This window comes from Sminthopsis crassicaudata, chromosome 3, assembly GCF_048593235.1.
Source record: "Sminthopsis crassicaudata isolate SCR6 chromosome 3, ASM4859323v1, whole genome shotgun sequence".
NCBI lineage: Eukaryota > Metazoa > Chordata > Mammalia > Dasyuromorphia > Dasyuridae > Sminthopsis > Sminthopsis crassicaudata.
In genome coordinates this window covers 405,258,214-405,270,523 of record NC_133619.1, presented here as the reverse complement: position 1 = coordinate 405,270,523, position 12,310 = coordinate 405,258,214, and positions in this window count along the sequence as shown.

Sequence of the window (12,310 nt, the reverse complement as noted above, 5' to 3'; positions counted from 1 at the left end):
CAAAATTAACAATTAGGTGAAAAAAATTGTAATGATAAAATAGCATACCAACATTTCTGAGATTCTACTAAGGTAGTCCCTCTAATTTTGCAATAGCAAAATAGAAAAAGAAAAGATTAATGAACTGAATATGCATTTGAAAAATAAGAAAGTCCACTAATACATTGCTGGTGGAGTTGTGAAAGAATCCAGCCATTCTGGAGAGCAATCTGGAATTATGCCCAAAAAGTTATCAAACTGTGCATACCCTTTGACCCAGCAGCGCTACTACTGGGATTATATCCCAAAGAAATACTAAAGAGCGGAAAGAGACATATATGTGCCAAAATGTTTGTGGCAGCTCTTTTTGTTGTAGCTAGAAACTGGAAGATGAATGGATGTCCATCAGTTGGAGAATGGTTGGGTAAATTGTGGTATATGAAAGTTATGGAATATTATTGCTCAGTAAGAAATGACCAGCAGGAGGAATACAGAGAGGGTTGGAGAGACTTAAATCAACTGATGCTGAGTGAAATGAGCAGAACCAGAAGATCACTGTATACTTCAACAACGATACTGTATGAGGATGTATTCTGATGGAAGTGGAAATCTTCAACATAAAGAAAATCCAACTCACTTCCAGTTGATCAATGATGGACAGAGGTAGATACACCCAGAGAAGAAACACTGGGAGGGGAATGTAAATTGTTAGCACTAATATCTGTCTGCCCAGGTTGCATATACCTTCGGATTCTAATGTTTATTGTGCAACAAGAAAATGATATTCACACACATGTATTGTACTTAGACTATATTGTAACACATGTAAAATGTATGGTATTGCCTGTCGTCGGGGGGAGGGAATAAGGGAGGGGGGGTAATTTGGAAAAATGAATACAAGGGATAATATTATAAAATATATATATATATATATATATATAATAAAAAAAATTTAAAAAAAAAAAAAAAAAAAAGAAAAATAAGAAAGTCAATATATAAACAAACCTAAATTAAGCACAAAAGAGAAAATGTTTTACAAATTAGAACAAATATATAGTTGAAAAAAATCTTAGAAATTATGGAACAAATCTAATTTGTTGAAAAGAGTAATGAAATTGTTAAAACTTTAGTTAATGTAATTAAAAAGGAGAGAGAAGAAAAATCAAATTATCAAAATAGCAAATGAGCCAAATGAAATCACAACAAAATCAGAAGAAATAAAAGAGAATAATCAGATTATATTATAAAAAGTCACATGAAATCAAAACTGATAGAGCAAAAGAAAATAATGTCTTCAAAAATATAAAATAGCCAGACTACAAAAAAAAAAAAAAAAAAAAAAAAAAAAAAAAAACCAGATAGAGACCTTAAATAACCAAATCTGAGAGAGGAAATAAATTAGAATAGTTTCTGTAAAGGAAGTAAAAAAAAAGGGAAAAAAAAAACTCTTCTTATTCCTGATGTTCACAGTTGAATTTTATCAAAATTTTTCAAGAACAGTTTAGTACTTACACTTCACAAAAAATTCTCAAAAACTAAAAAAAAAAAAAAAAAATCACCCTCCCATAATTTTTTAATGAAACAAATGAAGTTCTAATACAATGGAGGGAGGGGAAAAGGAGGAGTGGACTTTTAATAGAAGGAAAATTGTAGGCCAATATCCTTAATGAATGTTGACTCAATTTTTTTTTTTTGTTTCTTAAATCCAGATTTATTTTAGAAGATAGGTGCCCTGTCAACATGATATACATATTCATACATAATATACATGAGCTTTTTGAAAACTGTAGGATTGTCATGAGAATTTTCTGAATAAATTTTGACTCAAATATTTTAAACAAATTTGTATCAACTATAAGTATTTATTTAAGAAATCATTCACTATAACCAAATGGAATTTATATTCAGAATACAAGATAGTCTGGTATTAGGAAAGAATCAATATAATTAATTACCATAAAAATCAAAACATTTCAAACCACATAATTATCTCAAGATATGCAAGATAGGTCTCTGACAAAATGTAATACTCATTTAGCTAAAAATTTTCAAAGTATAAGCCCAAAGGGATATTTTTAATATGACAAAAAAAAATCTATCTAAAACCAAATGGCTCCAATAATATAAGAATGAAGCAGGGATGACCTTTAACTATTATTTGCAAAAATTCTGAAAACACTAGCAACAGCAATAAAATAAGAGGAAAAAATCATAAGAATAAAGTTAAGTAAAAAAGAGATAAAATTATCACTATTCACTGATGATATGGTGCTATACTTGGAAAATCCTAGAGAATCAGCAAAGATGATAATTGAGACAATTAATAGCTTCAGGAAAGTTGCAAGCCACAAAATACTGTCAAAAATCAACAGTAGATATAATAATAAGAAAACCTAAGAAGCAAAAATTGAAAGACAAACCCCATTCCAAATAACTACAAAATGCATAAAAGATCTGAGAATCAATCTACTAAAACACACAAAGGCTTTGTATAGTTCCAGTTACAAAGTGCTCCTTAAAGAAATTAAAAAATACCTGGAAGAATATTTAATGCTCATGGTTTGGTCATTCTGTGATGATATAATTGATGATACTATCAAAGTAAATTCATACTTTTAATGCTATATCAAATTACTAAAAGGATGATGCAGTAGAATGCCAGGCCTAAAGTTCTGAGTTCAAATTTGGCCTCCAAAGCTTTCTAGCTATGTGACTCTGAGCACATTTCCTAACCCTATTTGCCTCAGTTCTTCATCTATAAAATGAGTTGGAGAAATAAATCATAAATCACTCCAGTATCTTTGCCAAGAAAATCACATAGGGGTTCATAGTCATCACTAAACTGATTAAACAACAGCAACAATAAAACTTTTGAAAATTTTATAAAATATTAACAAAATCAATTTTAAAAAACTAAACATCTATAATATTGAGGGGAATGGTGAAAAAGATGAATGGAGAATGGTACTTTTAAAGTGCAAGTTATTTCAAGATATACCAATCATAAAGGGGTATATATATATATATATGTGTGTGTGTGTGTGTGTGTGTGTGTGTGTGTGTGTGTGTGTATGCAGGTATGTATCAATATATATATATATATATATATATATATATATATATATATATATATATATATATATATATATATATATTATGAATAGTAGCCATTCTCCAATAGATAAGTGGCTAAATGAAATCAACTATTTTCCAAAAATAATTGGAAAAATATTCACTACTAATTAGTTGTGAAATTATAAGCATACTAATATAATATTAGGTGAACTGTGAAATGGTACAATCAATTTAAAAGTGTTTTGGAATTTTGTAAATAAAGTCACTAAATCTTCATACCCTTTGAACTAGAGATTTCATTCCTTGACTTACGCTCCCCAGGAAATTGTCCATAAGTAAAAATTTCCTTCATACTCCAAAATATTTGTAAGAGTTTCTTCTGTCATAGAAAAGAATCAGAAAAGAACAGATGCCTGATACCTGAAGAATGACTAAGCAAATTGAAGTATATAAATGCAAAGGAATATTACTATACTGTAAAAATGATGTATGTGATAAATACAGAGAAGCAAAAATCTATATGAGCTGATACAGAATGAAATAACTAGGAACAAAATATAATATAAATAATGATCACAACCAAATAAATGGAAAGAACAAACACATGAGTTTACACACAAATCAAAAGTTAACAAAATTATAAAGATAAAAATGATTCTAATGAAGATGATGGGGGTTGAAGTCCCTTTAAGATTCCTTTCTAATTGCCCAATCCATGGCTGGAATATCCGGGCCCAGCCCCAACCTGATCTGAGCTAACTGAAAAGCCCTCCGAGAACTTAGGGGTACCGCCCATCATCTTTTGGGTATAAAAGAGGTGAGCCAGAACGCCCTCATTGCAGGAGCCCTCCCAGCCAACACTTTGTATCCTTCCAGATATGTAGGGGTTCCTGACCGCCAGCAGCCAACTTTGGCCCTGGCATCTTTCTAACTGAGCTTTACTTCCAAACTCCTACAATAAACCTTTTATTTATCAATCTAGGTTTTCAGGCATGTAAATTCATTTTACAGGGGACACTGCGCCTCATGGGATTATCTATGCGCCGAGAAATGGGGTTCCCCCTTTCCTTTCCCTCATTAAAGAAATAGGAAAGGGCATTTCCTCCACCTTACAATTTCATGGAAGTGGGAGGTAAATAGGTATTACACATTACATATTTTTTAACTCCTTTGATGTATCAAACAGTTATGTTCATTTGCCCCTCTTACTTTTTGCCTTCAAAAATATATTTTTTAAATATAGGATTCTTCTCTGGGAAGGGAAAAGATGCTGGGGCTAATGATGCAAAAAAAAAAAAAGATCAAAAAAGGCTAAAATTTCAAATCTGAGAAATTACTATTATATTATTTGGTAATTGTTAACTAGATTGTTTATATTCACTGAAAAAGAGGAAAATACTTTTGCAGCAAAGGATAATTATAGGTGACTTAGTTTGGTCAAGGAGATTATGGCACCTCCATAAAGAGTCTTTGTCCTAATTTGTATCTCAGCTGGTTAAAGCAAACATAAGGCAGGGTGAATTCTATCACCTTCTAAGAAACTAATATGAATGTATACATTAAAATAAGAGCAATATGGATGCAAGGTAGCAAACTACATTTTGAGGATACTTCCTTAATCATTTTTAAAGAGGTCCTGCTTCCATTCTTTTTAAATTGTTTTTAACTTTTATTTTCATAATACATTTATCAATATATCTTTCCAATTTTCTCTTCTGATAGAGTTATCCCTTATAATGAAGAACAATAAAAAGAGGGAAATAGCAGTTCAGCTAAACTTACTAACATATTATCCAAAGTCATATTCAGTGTTGTATGATGATATTGGCCAGTCTCTGTGAAGAAGAGGGCAGGGTTTATTGCCTTCTTATCTCTTTTTGGGGGGGCTAAATTTGCTAATTATAATGGCATAGTTTTTTATTCTAGATTGTTTCCAAGTCATTGTTCTTTCCATTTACATTGCCATCATCACTGAATATATTATTGATGGTTTTGCTCACTTTATTTTTATCAGTTCACATATCTTCCCATTTTGCATTCACTTTTTTTGAGTTCTTTTGCTATTACGGAAAGTGCTACTGTAAATATTTTAGTGTATTCAGAAACTTTATTTTTATCTTTTAGACACAATGTAATGCTCCCAGTGCATTAACTAAACTATGTGAAAATTTAACCTGAATAAAAGTACACCTTTCATCCTGATTTAAATAAAGAATTCCTCCCAATTATGCCCCAGTTAAGTATGTACTATGAGAAGAGCAAAGAGAAATAAAAGATTGGGATGCCTCTAGATAATTTTATAATCCAATTAGTCTTAAGTTGTCCACTCTTGTTGATTGAGTCAGTGTCTGTATTGCCAAGGCTATTTAATATGGGTCATTCTCTTATTGCCTTTAATTTTCAACTTAGCATGTTAAGAGTTATGTGGTCTTCAGAGAAGGGTTCTTTTCCCTAAGGTAACATTGACTAACAAATCAATGAGTAAACATTTTAAGTATTTACTCTCTGCTAAGAATAATGTCCCAATACTTTAGGTTCATAGGCTGATGGATCAAACTGAAAGTTCCAGGTTCATAGAAATTCTGCCTTTGTAACTATAATTAAGAAACATAAAAAGTTAGCGATTATGCTCCCAGTTAGAGAAAACTCTCTAGGACTAAGGAATTGGGATTCTATGTCAGTGCTAAGAAAGGCCCTTATTCTCTAAATGGCACTCAAAAGTGTTCTGAACATTTATGATATAAAAAGGGTAGGGTGGGCACAGAACAATGAAATACACCGGACAGAATCAGCCACAGGTATGGATAAGAATTAAGAGTAGTCAAATGCAAACTTTAATAGAATAAAAGAAAAGAACACATGTACAAATGGATGTCAATTGCACCCAGTTGAAGAAAAGATATGTTTTTTCAGTTTCTCCATGTCTCCCACAATATATCATGTGAATAAGGACTCAAGACCAAGAGGACCCTTTAACTTTCTGCTTGTCACTTCAGTCTTTCCATCTTCCCTTAGGGGCATAGCATTAAGGCAAGCAAACAACTGATGCTATCACTACTATTGCTATCATATTACTTTTTTCCATGTCTAGAGTAGGGAGGGGTGTGCCCCCCTCTTTTTGGTGTTTTCTCTTTATTTTCACTGGCTCTACTTGATATTAGCAATCTCATCCCAAATCATGTGATTTCTCCATGCCTAAGGATATGAGTAAAAAAATACTCCAAATCCCAGAAGTTTATTTAGGTGTAAGTCATACTTCCCACTTCGAGGAAAGTGAAAGGAAAAGAGACAAATGAAAGCAGTCTCTTTCCTCAAGGAGCTTAGATTTGGAGAGAAAAAATATGTATTTAAATAGGTAAATATAAGACACATGCAGAATAGATAGAAGGCAACCTGAAAGGTAAGGCACAAACAGTCAGAATACTAGGAATGGACTCCTACAGATTGATATTTTAGTCAAGTATTGAAAGAAACCATATATTCTTAAAAAAAAATAGAAGTAAAGAGTTAGGTCATTCCAGATATGGAAGTCAATCAATGCAATGTCCAGAAATGGTAGATGGTGTATTGTGGATGAGGAACAGAGTCAAGGCAGTATGATGTATGGAGGAGAGTAGTCAGGCAGAATGGTGTATGGAGGAGAGTAGTATATAAAAAGAATGGAGAATTAGGAAAAGATGAAGTTGCAGAGACTATTTCAAATGCCAACAAAAGATTTTTATGAAGGTAGACTACAGGGAGGAGAGGGACTATAAAACAGGATAGGATTAGATCAGAGTTTCTAAAGACAAAGGAAAAATCACAAGGTGGATGAGTTGGATTTTCAGTACATAATATAAAAACAAAATGGATTTCTAGATATGTGCTTCCTAATTGAGCCTAGATAGCAAATTTATGCCAGCAATGAGAATTTTCTCTTTTTACTCAAATCTTTTTGACTCCATCTATATTTTCTACCAGTAATGTTCTCTTCAAACAAAAGATAAATCTTCATGTGTTTTTTTTCATTAAGTCTTTACACGCATGTGTGCATGTAGAGATAGTGATTAATATGTGATATATACGTACATAAGTACCTATACATTTGTATTTATGAATATACAAAAATATATGTGTATATGTAATATATATAGAGAGAGATATATGTGTGTATTTTTTCTCGAAAAATCTTAAAATTATTGATGGTCATACCTAAGGATGCTACAACACAACTCAAACAAACTAAGAAGGATTTCAGGATTTCAGGATATTTAACTAGCCTAAAAACCAAAAGATTTCATAATGACATAATATCATTTGCCATTTTCAGCACATTAGGTTTTTTCAGGCTTTTGAGAGGGCCTTTCCTGCATTAATTTTGAATAAAAAACTGAGATCTACTGAAATTTTGGCATTAGCAGATGTAGATTTTAAATCTAGGACTGAGAGAATAAATGTCTGACCCATTTCCAGTTGCCGTTATTTTTCTTCAAATACTGAATAAATTATTTCTTATACACCTGTTTCCTTCATCTATATCAGCTTTCCTTTAGTTCATATCCATATATGATATTCTGAGTACAGCTAAATAGCCAACAATATAATAATATTCCTTAATGAAAATTTGGTATCAAACTTCTGGGGTGGGGAGGGTCAACCAACAAAAAGATATTTTTAGAACTATATATGTAATAGAGAACCTCAAGATATTCAGTAGTGTAAATCTATGTGAAAATTTGCAGAAAATCAACCAAGGAGTTGAATCTAGTGTAATAGGAGATCAAAAACAACCAAGAAATGGTGGGAGTTGATGGGACGAATATTTTGTAGCAATCCCTTTAAAAAGAGTCTTTACCCCAGATGGGCATATGGTAAAGTATACTACCAATTTAAAGAGGATGTTCTCATTTCTATGTCTATTATAGTTTGTCAATAAATATCATTTTGTGATATTTACTAAACGATACTTTGCTAAAATGATGTCATTTGTATGAATGATCACTGGATCAACTAATGATATAAAGGAAATAATAAATAAAATTGGAAATTGATGTTGAGGAAAACATACTAGAACAATAGAAATATAGCCCAGTCCTTAAGGGGACACAGAACCCTCAGGGGACACAGAGTTTTACATAAAGGACTCCCAACGTTTTTTTAAAGTTACACATGTATATTGCATCAAATCACGAAGAGATTTTAATAGCTGGATTATAGATTAAGTCAAAAACCACATAACATTCTCTTGGTAAAGTATCACAAAGTTACACAAGGAAAGAGACAAAATAAAATAAATTCCCCTAATGTACCACAAATATCAACCACCACACACTACCTACAAGCCATATGTTTTTTCCATCTGTTCTGTTATCTTCAACTAAATTTATAGTATTTGGGCTATCAGAAGGATTGTCAAGCCTGTGCTGGGCAGGATTTAAAGCCTAGGTGTTATTACTGTTTGGTTTTTGTGTTGTTGTTTTTTAAAAAGAATCTTTTCTCCCTACCCCCAATTTCCATCCTCCTATCTTTTTTAGTTCTAACATGTAACTTTTTCAACAGTTCCTTGGGCTGGAGCTAAATATTTTTGTTGTTCAATTGTGGCTGATTCTTTGTGACCCCATTTGGGGTTTTCTTAGCAAATGTACTGGAGTAGTTTGCCATTTCCTTCTCCAGATCATTTTATAGATGAGGAAATTGAGGCAAACAGATAATTGACTTGTCAAGAGTCATAAAGCTAGTGTATGAAACCATATTTGGATTCAGATTTTCCTGAGTGGCAGGCCTGGTACTCTAACTATATCTCTTAATGCCCTGAGTTAAACATAGGATTCTTAAAACACTTCTAACAATAAGATGTTCAGACCCCTCTGTTCTATAGTAGTCAATGCATGCTAGTTTCATATGATTTTTTAGACATGCTCCAGATTTGTTTTTAGTCACTTATAGTTAATAAATGATAAAATACAGGGGACATGCAAGGGGTACCCAGAGATGACCATTCTGAATATGTTGCCTCTTCTTGAAATACTGTGTCTGTAAAATGTGAAATAATGTCCTTCAATGTTTAGCAAGTTAGGTGATCCTCTTCTACTTTCACAGACTATACTTCTAGGTATGGTGGATGAAGGACTTTAGAAGGAAATCTGGAACAGGCACCACTTAGTCATACAGTTTTCTTGTAAAATTGTGTTTGGGGAGTCAAAGGGTACAGTATGTGCTTGGGGGTGGGGAGAAGACTATAATATTTATAAATGTTAGGAGAATAAATAGCATTCTGGTTTAGATACAATAAACACTCCTGCTTTCCTCAAATTTTTTTCAAGCAATTACCTTTACCTAAGGATTTTATTTAAAATCAAATTCTTAAGAGCTAAGTTTTAGTTTTTCATTTTTTTAAAGAAAGAAAAATGTTGATCTTAAAACATACTCATATGTTTGATTTGAATAGCATTTGTATGCTGTCAGAGCTGTAATATGTGTATGCTATGCTCCATTCCTACCTCATCTCTTAGAATAGACAATCCCCAATGAAATGAACTGACTTTTGGGATACTTTTATGAGGACTGCTGGGAAAATTGGAAAATGTTATGTTAGCATAGAACTACATCTCACATACCACATCAAAAGAAGGTAAAAATGTTGGTGGAGTTGTGAAGTGATCCAACTCTTTTGGAGAGCAATCTGGAACTATGCCCAAAGGGCTACAAAATTACGCATACCCTTTGACCCAGCAGTGCCATTACTGGTCTATATTCCAAGGAATTCATAAAGGAGGGGAAAAGACTCATATGTGTAAAAATGTTTGTAGCAGTTCTTTTTTTGGTAGCAAAGAATTGGGAAAGGAGTGGATGTGGACTCCATCATTTGGGGAATGGTTGAACAAGTTGTAGTACATGAAGATAATGGATTATTGTTGTTCTACTAAAAATTATAAACAAGCTAATTATAGGAAGCTTGGACAGATTTACATGAACTTATATTGAGCAAAGCAAGCAGAAACTGTAATATATTGTACACAATAACAGTAAGAATATGTGGTGATCAACAATGAAAGACTTGGTTCTTCTCAGTAGTTCAGTGATCCAAAGCAATCCCAATAGACTTTGGATAGAAAATGCCATCTGCAATCAGAAAAAGAAGGAGACTGAAAAGTTTTTTTCCTTTTGCTCTGATTTTTCTCTCCTAACATAATTCATAAAACAATGTGTATTAAAAATAAACTAAAAAAGAATGTCAATACAAAAATATTTTTAATTATTATTTTTAAAAAAGAAAAGAAAAAAGAAAGCCACCCATCTGCCTAGGAGGGGAGAAGTTACCTAGGTCAGAAATAGAGAAAGTCCAAACTTTCCTGCCAATAGGGAGTTGTCAGTGAATGGCCACTTTACTTCTACTCTGGTAATAGACTGTACTTCTGACACAGATGTAGGTAATAGAAGTAGACCCATTCACAAAAGAATAATTAATAATAATAATAATAATAATAATAATAATAGTAACTAATAATAAGTATTTTAGCTTATAAGTATTTACTATGCCTCTTTTTGCAGTCTCCTTGCCATGATCTCATTCTTCCCACCATCTTCATTCCACAGTAATCTGTTAGTACTTTTCTTTCATCCTTGAAATGACACTATATATTGTTGGAAAATCTTATATTTATTTGTCTGCATATATGTCCAACCTGATACCCTCACGATATAAGGAGAATTTGAGGAAGGCTTTGAATCGAGGGATTCCACTGTATTAAACTTATGATAAAGATAAAGATATGATAAAGAGTCTAAAGTTGCACAAAAGGAGAAGACACAGATAAAAGTTCAACTTGTATTACCAGAAGAAATGCACACATTGAAAAGATCACAAATTTAATAGAATATCCAAATATATGTATTATTTATCTAAGAGAATACAAACTCTTTGTTTTCATGCTTCCTTCCCTTTTTTCTTCCTTCCCTCCTTCCTTCTTTCTTTCTTTCTTCATTACCTCCTTCCCTCCTTCCCTCCTTCCTTCTCTCCTTCCTTCCCTCCTTCCCTCCTTCCTTCCCTCCTTCCTTCCTTTCCTCCTTCCTTCCTTTCCTCTTTCCTTTCCTCCTTCCTTCCCTCCTTCCTTCCTTCCCTCCTTCCTTCCTTCCCTCCTTCCTTCCTTCCCTCCTTCCTTCCTTCCTTCCTTCCTTCCTTCCTTCCTTCCTTTCTTTCTTCCTTCCTCCCTCCCTCCCTCCCTCCCTTTCTTTCTTTCTTTCTTTCTTTCTTTCTTTCTTTCTTTCTTTCTTTCTTTCTTTCTTTCTTTCTTTCTTTCTTTCTTTCTTTCTTTCTTTCTTTCTTTCTTTCTTCCTTCCTTCCTTCCTTCCTTCCTTCCTTCCTTCCTTCCTTCCTTCCTTCCTTCCTTCCTCCCTTCTTTTATTCTTCCCTTCTTCCTCCCCCTTGCCCTTCCTTCCTTCCTTGGCAATCAAAGTCTTGCCAGTTCATATAACTAGTAAGTATCTTATGCTCGATTTGAATTTGAATGTTTGTGACTACAAGTCCATTGTGCAATTTGTATAATATATTACATGTAATAGACAATAAATGCTTGTTGAATTGAATTTGCAATCCTCCTAAAGAATAAGGAGCAAAGTCTTATGAGCTGGCCATGTTGTTCAAATGTCAATTGTATATTTGCCTAAATAAGTATTTTATGGAGAACTCACATAAGGTAAGCATTCAGAAGTCAGAAAAAAGTAATTCAAGTATGTTCCCAAGTTCTCTAAGAAAAACTTTGGTATTAATTAGAATACATGGAAATCAATGGCACAGGACCACCTAGCATAGCATAACCACATCAAAGAAGGTGCTGAGCTCTGTGAGCATGACAGAATTGTAGTAACTGAAAAGAAATATGAAATATGCAAAGTTAGAGATTCCACCCCAAATGTTCACATGGACTATATTTGTGTCTGACCTCTGGTAGAGCCTTCCAAGTTTAAATAAGTCTGATTAATCACAATTGGACACACTGTACATTCTACCTCCTTTTCTTGTTATCTCACTGTAGAGGAGGTTCAGTATCATGTTTCAAGAAATTTTGGTATTTGTATATAACATACTCTAAATGTCTGTGAAACCAGGATTTAAGATCCTTGAAAGACATAAACTTTGTCCTTAATCATTACCTTTCAAAAAATTATAAAGTGATTTACCCATGTTGGAAAAAATAATGAAGGAATTTTATGCACTGCAATCCTATATAAACAATTAAAAATTATTTTGGAAGCAACATGTTATAGTATGAAAAGT